The 16,836-nt window shown below is 37.3% G+C and overlaps 1 pseudogene; it reads right to left on the reverse strand.

Moving 5' to 3' along the window:
* Positions 1 to 4,083: 4,083 nt before the first annotated feature.
* LOC148729132 (uncharacterized) lies at positions 4,084 to 8,535 on the reverse strand (annotated as a pseudogene).
* Between the last annotated feature and the right edge of the window lie 8,301 nt (positions 8,536 to 16,836).

Raw genomic sequence — 16,836 nt, forward strand, 5'->3', positions numbered from 1 at the left:
CAAAAAGGATATTACAAAATTTAAATATATATTTGTATAAACGTGTAGTAAAACAGAGATCAAAAACTAAAATATTAAAATTTTAGGCGACGGATATCGTGAAGAAACGTTCTTGTGCCAGCCTTTGCGCGTATAGCATCTGTTATTGCGTTCCAAGTCTTAGCAGCAAAATAACGAAATGACTTAAGACCATGCTTGGTACTGTTAACCTTAGGTAAGGAAAGCATGTTAGTGCCTCTTAAATTATAAACAGTCCTCCTTAGTTTAACTAAGTCAGTAATAGGTCTGGGAGCCTTATATAGATAGCAGTTATAGACCGTTAGCAACATGCCTTGAATCCTACAACTCTTCGATGTCGTATGCAAGCCTATACAATCGAGCAAGTCTTCTTATAAAATACCGTTATCTTCGTATACATGATCTAAGCGTACGTTGATTTACCCTTTCCATTTTCTTTGTATTCCTTTCCCCACAGTGGTGCCATATCTGGCTACAATAATCAAAGTGAGGTAAAATAAATAAGAGACAGGATATTTTTAAGCCTATTCAAAACATTAACCTGACCCGACACCTTTTGACAGATCGATGCAACATGGGTATCATATTTGAGCTTGTCATCCAATGTTACAGCTAATAATTTTATTTCACTGGAAGTAGGTATTGGCCTCCCTGCACATTCTAACTGGAAATCACAATCAGTGTTTCCTAAAACCAAACCCTGATATTTGTCTGGATTTGCTAACATCCCATTCTGTCGAAACCATTGTGTTGAACTGGCTAAGTCTCGGTTTATACCTTCCTCCAATGCTCGGGAATCATGGTGTGATAAAAAGAGTTTAGTGTCGTCTGCATAAAAAAAATTACTGCTGACTATAAAGCCCTCCAATATCAGTCGCGCCGAGTGGCGAGATTAATAATTTAACACTTCAATGGTATTTTAAAAAAATTGATCACAAAAAAATACATTTCATAAGTCACAAAGGGTATTATAGAAATCTTCTAAATCTGCTTCTGAGATGTTTGAAATATCATATGGTCAAAGCCTCCATCATAATTTTTTCAGACTACTTATCTTACCGCGCGAGTTTTTACAAAATATAAAGCTCTGCGCTAAGTTAGGTGGGCTGAATATTTTAAAGGAACCTCTTATTAATAAGTAGTCAGTTTCAGTTGTTACGGTGGTACAACTCCATGGCAACAAACATTATATTTCCAAGTAGCTTTCATCTTCGATAATTTTAAGCCGAGATGAAAGAGAAAAGAGAATGAGATTTTCCTTGCTCCATTCGCTTTGCAACGAATTCTCGGTGCTCATGCAGATTTGTCAACTTGCTCTAGAATGATCTTAGCACCACTGGCTTTCAAACTTGCGCTGCCACCTGAGATACCTACATAATACTGCACATGACAAATGTCAGAAGGGAATGGATTTCCTGAATTATAGAGAAAAATGACGGTGATTCTCCATTTAGAATTAAAGATCCTTTCGAGCCATGTTCACAAAAAACTTCAAAATAACTATAAGTAATTGTCTCTGCTTTGTCTCTATTTCGTCCATAGAACAGATGCAAGCCATAACTTCTATAAGCCCATCAAGACCTACCAAAAAATAATTTATTTAGTCATGAAAAGCTTCAAAAATTTAATTTATGAAAAACTGATCTACCACAAAAACAAGAGGAAAAACGCAATCGTTGGAAACTATACAAAGATGCTTTAAAACAATGGCATTTTTTAAACAGTTTAAAAGTTTATTTTTACTATAACTTTTTTCCGCTAATGATAGGTTTAAGTAAAACTAACCTTGTGTTGCAGACATCATACTACACAATGCCAAAAAAAGACAGATATAGATCAAATACATGTACATCATCGAGAAGAACTCATTCAGAATGTTTTCCGAGAGAAGTGTAATATCATGTCCAACCCTACATGCAGGTGAAGCGATCTAAAAACTGTTTTTTCTTGGGCATAACCTTCTAATCTATTTTCAGCCAATAGAAACTCAGCTGTTGCGTGAAGTATAGTTATTCAAATACTTCATTTCGTGTCAGGACGATGGAATAATTAATAATTTACTTGTTTTTGCTTTTTTTTGTCTAAGAGATTCAGTCTTTGGCTATTGTTTCGTAAATTTTACTGAACCGGCCTTAAATCCTTCTGTTACTTAGTTATCTAAAGAGGTCTTCATGTTCTTGTTTTTGTCAGTATATTGATCAGGTTGTTGGGTAAACTGATTCGACAAACAATCGCATGTGGATTTAAACACTTTGAAAGCATTCTATCTTATTGCTGGATCATAAACTCCCTTAAAGGGAAAAGAAGCTTTTATGGGTTTATTGTAATGTATATTAGTCAGCTTTAATAAAAAAAACAACTGCGTAGGTCTTATAATTATGTGGTCTGCTTTGCAGTATGACCCTTTGAGCAAAAGCAGTATTTACCGTTAGCCATCAGTGAGTAGAGAGAGAGTTGGCATGCTTTTCTATAAAGATAAGCTATTTTTGATGGCCAATTTACATACCGAGGCATATCTTACTCCCGACCAATAGGTCGGTAAATGAATAAAGGGAATAAGTTTATAAAGAAATTGTGGTGCTGCGTCAATGGGGGTAAAAAGTTAATTTGGGTTTATTCGCTAAGTTGAAATCGTAAATTGGCCACCGCAAAGAGTTAAAAAGCTGACGTTTTGAATATAGTTTATATCTGACTACTTGCAGCCCAGAGGCTGCATTACGGGTGCAGTGTAAGGTTGAGAACAGACGTCAGCATATCAGGCGCCTCTGGCAGCCGCTTCAGTCTATCGATCTCACCTTCCCACCCATCCCACCCCAGGGGAGGACATCCATCACACAGTAGTCTCGTGTGTGGGAAATTAACGTCCCCTACCCCAACCTTGCAGGAGACGGGACCTCCATTTATTCGTCCCTATCCGAGAAGACATGAATATCTAACCATTTCTTGATGTTATAGAAAGGTAGCAAATTCTTCTCAATTGATTTAAGACCTTGAGTGTTGGTCCGGCCGGGGCTCGAACCCTCGACCTCCCGCACAACAGTTCAGCGCTTTATCCATTGAGCTAACCGGGAGGCGGTTTCGAGCGTTAGCCCGTCGTCGTTCGCTCTGACGAAGGGCCAACGCTCGAATTGTCAGCTTTTTAACTCTTTACGGCGGCCAATTTCCAATTTCAATTCATTTTATAAAATCAAATAGTTGGTAATTAGGTCATTGGGAAGCTTGGTAAAGTAAAATGATTAATTTATTTTCTCCCAATGAATTGAATACCTGCTGGAAGAATGAATAAAGATAACGTGACCTCCAGGTCTTATTGGTCAAAAGAAAATCAGGAAGTTGTTATCACAAGGAAAGCAAATTGAAGGAGATATTTTGCATTAATTTGCATACTTTTCGTAAAGTGGGTTTCAGAAAGCGATCTGTGATATGAAGAATTCGATTTTTATCTTTGTTCTGTCACTTTGGTATTTCATGGTACCTGCTTCTGTCTCATCGAAAGGTCAGTTTTACCATTACTCATTTCTGAGTGGGGATAGTGAAAGGAAAGTAGTCCTTCTTAATAATATTTACCGTTTCACACCCTTACCTGCTATTTTTTTAAATGGGTTTTTGTTATTTATTTCCGAAAAAAAAAAAAAAAAACCTTTAAAGATTGCTAAACACTTTTAAATTCCTTTAAACTCCCCAACGAAGAACCTCTGGGGTGAATGGATGATGAGTGGGCGGATGGTTTGTTTGAGTAAGTTTTTGTGCATTTCTTACGCAGCGAATTGCGAAAGATCTTCTGTCTTTTTTTTATGTTGTTGTAATATTTTCTACTTATGTATCCACTTCTTTATTTATTTGTTCATTTTTTGTATTGTCGCAATGAAGGAGTTTACTCTTTTTTGATTCCACTCTTCTTGTTTGTATCCGCTGCTGTGGTTATTGTGCTGATAAAGTAAGATATTACTTCAGTTTTAGTCAACTTTTTCCCCAACAAACAACTGCCTCAGTCTGGGTGTATCGACAAATTTACCTTTCATGGCAATTACGTAGCTTTTGAGTAAATATAATCGATTAAAAAAAATATGTCACACAGCAACGCTTTTCTGCAATACAAGTTCTTTGCAGAAGTGACTTGTTACTTGATCTGCATCATTCTAGGATTTATCCAACGATTCAGTTCGCTTTACTAATTCAGACTAAGAACTTGCGTATTGACTGTGAAACTTTACTTCTCTTCTCTTTATTTTTGGGAATTTTCGAATTTAAACTTCTTGCATATGGCAGATGCAATACGGATAATTGCTACCGAGAAATTAAAATGGAAGGCAAATGCCTAAGGGAGTTTAAACAGTCCGAATAGGCATTTTCTACTTGATGATGGCTTCTTGGCTTAGAATTTGGGAAGCTAACTGTGTCCCCAGTCACTGCACCAGAATGTACCCCATTACTTTGATATGCTTGTTTCCATTGTCTGGCGAGTGTGTTGCTTGATTGCCACATGTGTTAGAGTCATCATGTAGACCTCCTGTACCAAAACAAATTTGGGAGTCACAAGAAGAGCAGTCATTCTCCCGGTTGGCGGTGATGCCGATTCTTGCTTTGGATTGCCGAGGGTTGTCTCCCACCGCATTGAAACCTTCTTTGTTGCAGTGGGGCTGCAAGGAGGCCTGTGAGCCAATCAGCCACTACCACGTGTTACGACCCAATGAGGTGGTGCGGTATTTCCCGTCAGCGATCAGTGAATAGAGTGAGTTGGCGTGCCTGTTGATCACAATGAACCTGAGCTGATGACCAATCTTTATACCGAGGCAGATCTTGGAGAAGGGTGTGTTCCAGTAGGTTGGTAACTTAGTCTCTTGTAAATCAAAGCCAGTTCTGCTTCCAGAAAGTTTATATGTATTTCTGTTGCTCCAGAAATGGGAATTGTAATAGAAGGTTCTCTGAAATCGATGATAAAGGAGTTTTTCTTATTTAGTTTGATACCCGTTATAGACTGTTTAAGGCTCACCGTCATTAACTAATCGTAAGCGACCCTTGGTGTTTGTTGGAAAGACAGTTGCCATTATTTTCCCGCCTCGTAAAGATGAGTGAATGGTCGAGCGAACGACTTTTGGTAGTTGTAAAGGAAACGGCATACATTTTCTCATATACCCTATTTCGCTTACTTACACTGACCTGTATCTGCAATGAATTTTAAATGATTTTATACTTTATTGATAGCAAATCAATTTATACCTTGCTGCCATCAATTTTCATGACTAGTGTCCATCCTCCATCTCCGCATCCAAAGTCTCCCATGTGACAGAAAACGGAAATTGGCTTTGAGTTCAAGAGCAGGACAACCTTACCACTCTTGTTTAATCTGTTGGATAAAATACTTTGTGAGAACTGGTAGTACATAACGAGACTTTTACATATTCAGTAGGTCTTATAACTTTTCAAGAGACACAACGTACGTTTCAATTCTTTTCCAAAAAGAAGCTAGTCGGCTCGGATGATTATCATAAAGGATCAGGGATTGTTGTTAAAAAAACTGCTTTTATTCCTTCTGGGCCCAGTTGTTCAAAGGCCGATTAGCTCTAACCCAGGGTTAAATTTTAATCCAGGTTTCTAAATTTCTCTAATCAAAAGCCATTTTGGGATAATTTTCCTAGTTCTTTTTAGGACATTCAATCATCAAATTGTAGACAAATGGAATTAAGCTGAATTTTCTTTCAGACCTTTCAGATCTAAAATCAAATTTCACACTAACCCTGGGTTATCTCAACACAGCTTTGAACAACCCGGCCCTGATGGCTTATCTCGTTCTTACCTATTTCTGATATTGTCATTGAGCTATTTTACTTACATATTCCTTTCGTAAATTTCTTTGCATGTTGAGACTGAAAGAAGAGTAACATATGAATATTAATCATCTCGGTAGCATTGTGAGTAGTTTTGCATTCATGTGATCATTAAAAGCATCAAGTTTCCTCCAAATTTTTGCAAACTGATCAATACAAGGCAGGTGATTAACATAAACAAAATTACCCTCTTCGCTGATGACATAACAACGGACCCTTAAACAACAACAGAAAAAAGAACGTGTGGTATTTTAAAATCTGATTGAAACGAAAATTTACATTTCAAGAGAAAAAAACGCAAATGAAAGGCGTTTACTTTGAAACAGAGCATCACAAGAAACCTCATGAAAACATCAAAAGAGATTCATTACTCATTGTGCTGACTTTTCCATCCCCAAAGTATCCAAGTTTGCATGAACACTTGTATGATCCTTCAGTATTGTTGCACACAGCATTGGCATTACAGCTATGTGTTTCTGTAGCACACTCGTCAATGTCTGAGAAGAAATTAATAACTTTTGATGGCGGGGCAATTCTCCAAAGAATGATTTTCATTTGAGCGTTAAAGGTAACCCATAATCTGCTGGTTTTTGTCCTGCCCTGTGATTGGTTCAAATACTCGAGCCATACCTTAATGAAACGTATCAAAACCAACTGCAACTCAATCACTCGCCATTTCCCGGCTTGCAAAGCTGGCGTATGTTAGCCCCTTACAGAGGTAAAGAGGGGCAGAGCCGCCAATAGGAGTAGCTTACCAAACGTCTCGCTTCTCTGCTACTCATTTTTACCTCTCAAACCGCACTCAAAACTGCAAGCTACGCAGAATCGCGTTTTCTCGCCCTTAGGCTTGCTGGCTTGTTTTTTCTTTGACTTCTCATTAATTTCTGCTGGATTTTTTTCTTTTTTTTTTGATTAGCTGCCATGATTACTAAGGGTTCCGCTTTTCGACATTCGGTTAAAAGGAATGATAAGTTTTTGCGTTAATCCGAATACAGCCTAGTGTAAAAAGTAATTCAGATAAAGAACGAGATCGGTTCGTTCTTGGCAAATGGACTTTGAAATAATTTTTTTTCTTGTAATCAACAGGCGGGTGGGTCCGAATGATGCCCCAAAACCACGGTGGATGAGTAACTAAAGCATAAATTTCGAAGTAATCCTTGTTCGATCTCCTCTTTTTCATGAAGAAGAATGGACAGGTAAAGAAGAAGATCTAAATTCCTTTGATCATAACCGCAGGTAATTCTCCTTTAACAGCTTTTCTCGTCCCGCTTGCTAAATAGATGTGGACGTCCTCACTTATTTAAAAAACAATTTCTGTTTACCTTGGCAGCGGTCTTCTCCTTTGAATCCAGCAGAACACAAACAGCAATAGCCTTTGTCATTAAAACCACTTTGACAAGTGCCTTCATTCTTACAGCGGTTTGTGACACATGCGCTCTAAAGCCAAAGAGATAAATTTGTAATCAAGTATACGTCTCTTCAAACTGATGATAATTTGACTTAGTCATCACAATTGTATCTTAGGCCTTGTCATTCTTTTGAGACTGAGCCGATAAATGCAATTTGCGTTCAATCTCAGCCTCTTTACTAAAACTCAAAGAGGATCGTTAGGTTAAAGAAGAAAAGTAAAATTATTCGAAGGCTTATAACAACCAGCTGCATTATTGAAATATTTTTCGTTACTTTTTGGACCAATTAATAGGTAGATCAACACAGACTACTTGCATTAGCAGAATGATGAAAATAATCTATGTTCTCCTCCAGCTCATGATCGCGTCCTTCGTGAGTGACATTATTCAGTTCGCATAGATACTTTCCACGTTCCTCTGCTGTTTTATCGAGATTAATACTGACACAGTCGGGTTCCATGTAGCACACGCTCTTACAAAACCCTGCGATCATGATTTCCACCACGCGAATCACGTGGTTTACCAGGCGTTTGCCATCCAAGGGTTTTTTAGGTCGAAACCCCAAAGTGCGGCATTCGTCTGTGTCACTGAAGTCTGGAATTAAACAAAAACCTAGAATGAGCGTAGTAGTAGTAGTAGTAGTAGTAGTAGTAGTAGTAGTAGTAGTAGTAGTAGTCTTTATTTAATGTGGCATCACGCTTAGCTACTAGCTACTTACCAGGAAGCCCACAACAAAATATACAATAAAAATTACAACCTACATCAAGAAATTAGGTACATTAAGTAAAATGTTCTTACAAAAAGGATAGTTCAAAATTAAAATACATATTTGTATACATGTGTAGTAAAACAGAACTCAAAAACTAAAAAATTAAATTTTTAGGCGACGGATATCGCGAAGAAACGTTCTTGTGCCAGCCTTTGCGCGTATAGCATCTGGTATCGCGTTCCAAGTCTTAGCAGCAAAATAACAAAATGACTTGAGACCATGCTTGGTACTGTTAACCTTAGGTAAGGAAAGCATGTTAGTGCCTCTTAAATTGTAGTCAGTCCTCCTTGGTTTAACTAAGTCAGCAATAGGTCGGGGACCTTATATAGATAGCAGTTATTGACTGTTAGCAACATGTATTGAATCCTACGACTCTTTGATGTCGTATGCAATCCGATACAATCGAGCAAGTCTTCATATAAAATACCCTTATCTTTGTATACATGATCTAAGCGCACGTTGATTTACCCTTTCCATTTTCTTTGTATTCCTTTCCCCACAGTGGTGCCATATCTGGCTACAATTTTCTAAGTGAGGTAAAGTAAATAAGAGGCAGGATATTTTTAAGCCTATTTAAAGCATTAACCTGACCCGCCACCTTTCGACAGATCGATGCAACATGAGTATCAAATTTCAGCTTGTCATCCAATGTTACAGCTAATAATTTTATTTCACTGGAGGTAGGTATTGGCCTCCCTGCACATTCTAACTGGAAATCACAATCAGTGTTTCCTAAAACCAAACCCTGATATTTGTCTGGAGTTGCTAACATCCCATTCTGTCGAAACCATTGTGTTGAACTGGTTAAGTCTCAGTTTATACCTTCCTCCAATGCTCGGGGATCATGATGCGATAAATAGAGTTAGTGTCGTCTGCATAACAAATTTACTGTTGACTATTAAGCCCTTCAATATCAGTCCCACCGATTGGCGATATTAATAATTTAATACTTCAATGATATTTAAAAAAAATAGATCGCAAAAAAAAAATATATTTCATAAGTCCCAAAGGGTATTATAGAAATCTTCTAGATCTGCTTCTGAGAAGTTGGAAATTTCGTACGGTCAAAGCCTCCATCATAATTTTTTCAGACTACTTATCTCACCGCGCGAGTTTTTACAAAATATAATGCTCTGCGCTAAGTTAAGTGGACTGAATATTTTAAAGGAACCTCTTATTAATAAGTAGTCAGTTTCAATTGTCACGGTGGTACAAATCCATGGAAACAACCATTGTATTTCCAAGTGGCTTTCATGTTTGATAATTTTAAGCCGAGATGAAAGAGAAAAGAGAATGAGATTTTCTTTGCTCCATTCGCTTTCCAACGAATTCTCGGTGCCCATGCAGATTTGTCAATTTGCTCTAGAATGATCTTAGCACCACTGGCTTTCAAACTTGCACTGCCACCTGAGATACCTACATAATACTGCACATGACAAATGTCAGACAGGAATGGATTTCCTGAATTATAGAGAAAATGACAGTGATTCTCCATCTAAAATTAAAGATCCTTTCGAACCATGTTTGCAAAAAACTTCAAAATAACTATCAGTAATTGTCTGCTTTGTCTCTATTTCGTCCATAGAACAGATGCAAGCCATAACTTCTATAAGCCCATCAAAATCTACCAAAAAATAATTTATTTAGTCATGAAAAGCTTCAAAAATTTAATTTATAAAAGGCTGATCTACCACAAAAACAAGAGGAAAAACGCCATCGTTGGTAACTGAACAAAGATGCTTTAATACAATAGCAACTCTTAAACAGTGTAAAAGTTTATTTTTACCATATTTTTTCCGCTAATGATAGGTTTAAGTAAAAATAACCTAGTGTTGCAGACATCATACTGCACAATGGCAAAACAAGACAGATATAGATCAAATACGTGTACATCATCGAGAAGAACTCATTCAGAAAGTTTTCCGAGAGAAGTGTAAATTCATGTCCAACCCTACATGCAGGTGAAGCGATCTAAAAACTGTTTTTTCTTGGGCATAACCTTCTAATCTATTTTCAGCCAATAGAAACTCAGCTGTTGCGTAAAGTATAGTTATTCAAATACTTCATTTCGTGCCAGGACGATGGAATAATTAATAATTTATATGTTTTTTTTTGTTTTGTTTTGTTTTTTGTTTAAGAGATTCAGTCTTTGGCTATTGTTTAGTAAAGTTTACTGAACCGGTCTTAAATTCTTCTGTTACTTTGATTATCTAAAGAGGTCTTCATGTTCCTGTTTTTGTCAGTGTATTGATCAGCTTGTTGGGTAAACTGATTCGACAGAGAATCGCATGTGGATTTAAACACTTTGAAAGCATTCCTATCTTATTGCTGGATCATAAACTCCCCTGAAGGGAAAAGAAGTTTTTATGGGTTTATTTTAATGTATATTAGTCAGCTTTAAAAAAAAAAACAATTGCGTAGGTCTTATAATTATGTGGCCTACTTTGCAGTATAACCCTTTAAGGAAAAGCAGTATTTACCGTTACCCATCAGTGAGTAGAGAGAGAGTTGGCATGCTTTTCTATAAAGATAAACTATTTTTGATGGCCAATTTACATACCGAAGCATATCTTACTCCCGACCAGTAGGTCGGTAAATGAATAAAGGGAATAAGTTTATAAAGAAATTGTGGTCCTGCGTCAATGGGCGTAACAAGTTAATTTGGGTTTATTAGCTAAGTAGAAATTGTAAATTGGCCACGGCAAAGAGTTAAAAAGCGGACGTTTCGAGCGTTACCCCGTAGTCATTCGCTTTGACGAAGGGCCAACGCTCGGAATGTCAGCTTTTTAATTCTTTACGGTAGCCAATTTCAAATTTCAATTTAGTTAATAAAACCAAACAGTTGTTAACTAGGTCATTGGGAAGCTTGGTAAAGTAAAATGAATAATTTATTTTCTCACAATGAATTGAATACCCGCTGGAAGAATGAATAAAGATAACGTGACATCCAGGTGTTATTGGTCAAAAAAAAAAAAAAAATGAGGAAGTTGTTACCACAAGGAAAACAAATTGAATGAGATATTTTGCAATCATTTGCATACTTTTTGTGAAGTCGGTTTCAGAAAGCGATCTGTGATATGAAGAATTCGATTTTTATCTTAGTTCTGTTACTTTGATATTTCATGATACCTGCTTCTATCTCATCGAAAGGTCAGTTTTACCATTACTCATTTCTGAGTGGGGATAGTGAAGGGAAAATAGTCCTTCTTAATAGTATTTACCGTTTCACACCCGTACCTGTTGTTTGTTTAAATGGGTTTTTGTTATTTATTTCCGAAAAAAAATAAAACGTTTAAAGATCACTAAACACTTTTAAATTCCTTTAAACTCCCCAAGGTTAGTTTTACTTAAATCTATCATTAGCGGGAAAAAAATTATGGTAAAAATAAACTTTTAAACCGTTTGTTTGTTGGGGAAAAAGCTGACTAAAACTGAACAAATATCTTCCTTTATTAGCGCAATAACCACAGCAGCGGATACAAACACGAAGTGTGGAATCAAAAAAGTAAAGTGAAAAACTCCTTCATTGCGACAATACAAAAAATGAACAGATATATAAAGAGGTGGATACATAAGTAGAAAATATTATCAAAACAACAACAAAAAGGACAGAAGATCTTTTAAAATTCGCTGCGTAAGAAAGGCACAAGTACTTACTCAAACAAACCATCCGCCCACTGATCATCCATTCACCCAGAAGAACCTCTGAATCTCTTAAACAAAAAAAAAATAAAAAAAACAACTAAATTATTAATTAATTATTCCATCGTCCTGATACGAAATGAAGTATTTGAATAATTATACTTCACGCAACAGCTGAGTTTCCATTGGCTGAAAATAGATTAGAAGGTTATGCCCAAGAAAAAATAGTTTTTAGATCGCTTCACCTGCATGTAGGGTTGGACATGAATTTACACTTCTCTCGGAAAACTTTCTGAATGAGTTCTTCTCGATGATGTACACGTATTTGATCTATATCTGTCTTGTTTTGCCATTGTGTAGTATGATGTCTGCAACACAAGGTTAGTAACTTTTGAGTAAATATAATCGGTTGAAGATCAATATGTCACACAGCAACGCTTTTCAGCAATACAGGTTCTTTGCAGAAGTGAATTGTTAGTCGATCTGGATCATTCTCGGATTTCTTCAACGATTCAGTTCACTTTACTAATTTAAACTAAGAACTTGCGTATTGACTGTGAAACTTTACTTCTCTTCTCTTTATTTTTGGGAATTTTCGAATTCAAACTTCTTGCATATGGCAGATGCAATACGGATAATTGCTACCGAGAAATTAAAATGGAAGGCAAATGCCTAAGGGAGTTTAACCAGTCCGAATAGGAACGCGAATGGCTGAACAAATGGAAAAAACCATTTAGGATGCTTAAAGATTTGTACGAATAATCTGCCGATAATTATTCAAAATTAGTAATAAACCCAACTATTGCTATAGTTACATGTATTATTAATTGGTATCTGCAAGTTTCCTGCAGATGGCGGTACGAAACATTACTACCGAGAAATTGAATGGAACACAAATCCCTGAGGAAGTTTAAGCAGTGCGAATAGGCGAATAGGATCACAAGGGAATGGACGAATTGAAAAATTTAGGAATTTACTTAAGTATTTAGACGAATAAACTGTCGTTTAATACTAAAGCTACTAAACCTCAATGTTATTAATGGGGAAAGTTTCTAAAGAAACTGTTTTGCTGCGTCGGTGGGGGTAACAAGGTAATTTGGTTTAGTTTGTCAACTAACTTCAAATTTTCAGACAATGTAAACAAGCACATCAAAGCCTTGGGTACATCCTGGTCCAGTGACAGGGAACATAGTTAACTTCCCAACTTTCAAACTGAGAAACCATCATCAAGTAGAATAAATGTAGTGTCCTAAAGCTTTAAGGCATATAAAGTAGTGGGTTTAAAATCATCACCTCCTCTGGTCTAATTTGTCTCAAACATCACTTTTTGAAATCCAGTCCAAGAAGTTTTAATTGTGCGAAGCCAATTCAGGTTTTAAAAACGAAGAAGAATTTGGCAAGAAAGACAGTGTTGATGATACATCGATGTCATGAACTGTATGCGCAGAGAAGTCATGCACTGAGAAAAGTGAACAAAAATATTTCCTTTTTTTTTTTTGCGCGATTCACCCTTTGGTCTCGACTCCCGCTTCTGTTTACTCATGCCAAAATGCCGAAAACTGCATGTGTTCTGCTAGAAACCCACGGGCGTTGACGATTTTTATTGGAAATAATTGGCTCAGATGGGAGAACAAACCAAATTTTCTGGAAAGAGTAATAACTCCCAAAGTATTACCTGCTTTTCTCGCTCTAACCAGAACCACCCAGTTTTTCTGTACCATGTGTTCTGAACGTCAGCCTCCACGCGTAATACGAATGTAGATATTCACAGCATCATCATTAGCCATTGAATATATTTCTCTCCGGAATATTTTCCGTAATCATAACCTCCCTCTGCACAACTTCAGATGTCCCCCTTTTAATTCAAAAACTATTATTGCCTGAGGGAGGAAGGGGACTAGTCTCCTTCACAGCCGTTGTTTGGGCTCGTCACCCAACGCTCCCTCCCCCACCAATCATCTCCTTCGCAGCCGTTGTTTGGGCTCGTCAAGCAACGCTCCCTCCCCCATCAACTGGCTGCTTAAACCCGAGCCGCATTCCTTTCCCTTTGTTTAGATTTCACGGTGACTGCACGTGATAATGCGCGTTTGCACTAATCACACGTCGCCTTTGGTTTCACGATAAAACCAATCAAATTTCAATGACGTAAGTTTCCCGCGTAAATTCATCGGCGCTTTCTGGAGAAGTTGCCAGTCATCTCAAACATTTCCCATGGATGTAACTCCGAAGAAATTGGTAGAAAGTAGTTCAAGATGCTTCATTTGTTCCTCGATTTCACTCACAAAGGATAAAATTTACATTTTCGGTAAAAAGTTTATTTCATGTTGCTGAACTAATTATTTGTTCTTCGCTCACTGTTGACGGGTAGTCTGGAAAATCCGGAATTCCGCCGGAATATTTCAACGTCTGTTTTTTTTTTCATTCAAAACGACTCCGGTGCTTTCCCGGAATTGAAATTGTGTAAATGGCAGATTGACCCTCGGATAGTTTTCGGTTAATCCTCGGAGTATCAGTATTCGGAGCTCATACACTGTTACCTTTGCGGCTCATTTTATTAAAAAACGTGCCTTAAGCACGTTAAAGAACTGTTTTACCCTGATTGGGAATACAGCGACTCATACCAGTACTACATCATACCTAACAAGCGACTTCAAAATCTAAAAGCACGTGAGAATAAGTGACGTGATATTACGTAACGAAACAACCGGAAATGAAATTAACGAAACGGAATTAAAATGGTAGCCACATACACTCTTCGGAAAAATCTTGAAAAAAGAAAAAAAAGGAACTGAAAAAACAAGCCTTCATAAATTCAGGGCTCTCTTGGTAACTTCGGAAACCATCAAATAATCTTCGTGTTAATCATCGGAGTATATTCGGAGCTCGTACACTCTTCGGAAAATTATCGGAGTCGTTTTGAATTAAAAAACAGACTTTGAAATATTCTTGCGGAATTCCGGCGGAATTCCGGATTCCAGCTTTTCCAGACTACCACTTATATTAGTTGTAAAAGGAACATGTATAAAGTTAAATAACAAAGACGAAGCTAAAATGGCACGTTAAGAGAAGTAAGGAATTGGTTCTTGACCTACCACTGTCTTACAACATGTGCTTCATCGATAGCTACAGCACATAACCTCGCACGGTATACATCATCGATCACAAACGATCATTTGAAGAACCCGAATGATTTAGGGCTACAATTACGAGTTTAATTACAGGAAAATCCTCCTTGAACTTAACAATTTGACAGCGAGTGAGTTATAAAGAAAACAAACTTTATTCAAATTAAAGAGAAAGCTTTCGCCGAAACATTTTTATTTGTAAAGGTAGTTAAAAGGCTTCCGAGCAAATTTTCAAACATTCATACGCTTTTGAAGAAACAGCAGTACTGGTGTGACAAACATACACAAGTTAACTGATCAGACGGCGATTTTCTCGTAAAGAGAAAAACAGAGATCTTATGGAAAGTATTTTCATTTCCAAAGACGATTAATCTTCGAAGATTTACCTATGTTCCGTTTTAAAATGTCACGGAAGTCAAATTGTAAGTGAATGCGAATATGTGTTTTGGAGTTGTCAGTCTGCTTGTTTGTTTTTTTTTCTGTAATGGCGTGTGTAAATCGATTATTCTTCCACCGAAAAGCTGAAGTCAATGAGACTCTTTCTACCTAGACACAAGGAGATTTAATGCGACTTTTATTCATCGAATTCCTGCGTTTCTGCCGAGAAATTTACGACGAAAGTGTGTTTTAGGATTTTGAACTGGTGCTGAATAAAATTCTTTCTTAGCCTAAACTTACAAATTCGTTTGTATCTGGTGCATGTCAAACCCATGTGTAGCTCAAAGGTCAAACAGGGATTGTCACTCACTAAATTGGCTCACCATTAAGTCTTGTGATCGCCTTCGTAAGAAATTGTTTTTTTTTGTTGTTGTTGTCGTTTTACTAGTCCGCGTTTTACTAGTCTGCGTTTTACTAGTCCGCGTTTTACTAGTCCGCGTTTTACTAATCCGCGTTTTACTAGTCCGCGTTTTACTAGTCCGCGTTTTACTAGTCCGCGTTTTACTAGTCCGCGTTTTACTACGCCTCGTTTTACTAGTCCGCGTTTTACTAGTCCGCGTTTTACTAGTCCTCGTTTTACTAGTCCGCGTTTTACTAGTCCGCGTTTTACTAGACCGCGTTTAACTAGACCGCGTTTTACTAGTCCGCGTTTTACTAGTCCGCGTTTTACTAGTCCGCGTTTCACTAGTCCTCATTTTACTAGTCCGCGCTTTACTAGTCCGCGTTTTACTAGTCCAGTCTAGTCCAGTCCAGTCTGCAAAATACCATATGCCTTTGTATTTTGGTTTTACAGATTTAATTTTCACGAGAGAAGAAGAAGTTTTCCACCTTAGACTGTAAAGTTGAAAATTTCAGTTGAAGGTTTATGGCAACTTTGTTTTAGGGTAAAATTAACAACTATTCACTAAAGTGGAGGTGGTTAGTGGTGGATATTTACCGAGCCGCGAAGCTAACCACCGACACTGATGTGAATAGTTGTTTTAGTATATACTAAAACAGTGAGATAATATACACTGCTTTGTCGTTTATTTGAGTGATTTCTTCACTTGTCACAGATGCTAACCGGGACGCCATTTTTTCCCGAGTTGCTCGGAGGTAAATAGCAAAGGATATTCGGAGTTTGACTAGCCAATCAGAGCGCGCCTTCAACGATATCCACTGTTTTACTATATACTAAAAGGCGATATTCTTCGTTAACAGAATTACTTTCTTGTGCTTTGTCGATGCAGGTAGTCATGATAAACAATTAATCGCGTGCACGTTCTCTCAAAAAATGTAAGGCTACTGGATCGTTTAAGGAGCAGCGAGAGTCACAAAAGAACTGTTGAAGGCTATAAATGGATATAAGTTAGAGTCGTATTAAACAACCTCGGTCACTGTATTTAGAAGGTATTTGAGTGTGCAACAACATCTTTTTTAAAATGATATCTAGTATATGAGTCTGAGAGTTTAAAGTTGTCTTCAATTCAGTTTAAGAGTAAAGGTCGCAATTTTTCTTTCGAAACTTGGTCTGTGCAATCCCAGCAAAGCTTTTAAGGTGAAACCAGGCAGAGCGTAAACGAAGTTTCACCAGACATCTTGTTGATGCAAATCGTTAAGCTTTAATC

The sequence above is a fragment of the Stylophora pistillata genome, chromosome 6, assembly GCF_964205215.1.
Source record: "Stylophora pistillata chromosome 6, jaStyPist1.2, whole genome shotgun sequence".
In the NCBI taxonomy this organism is placed as follows: domain Eukaryota; kingdom Metazoa; phylum Cnidaria; class Anthozoa; order Scleractinia; family Pocilloporidae; genus Stylophora; species Stylophora pistillata.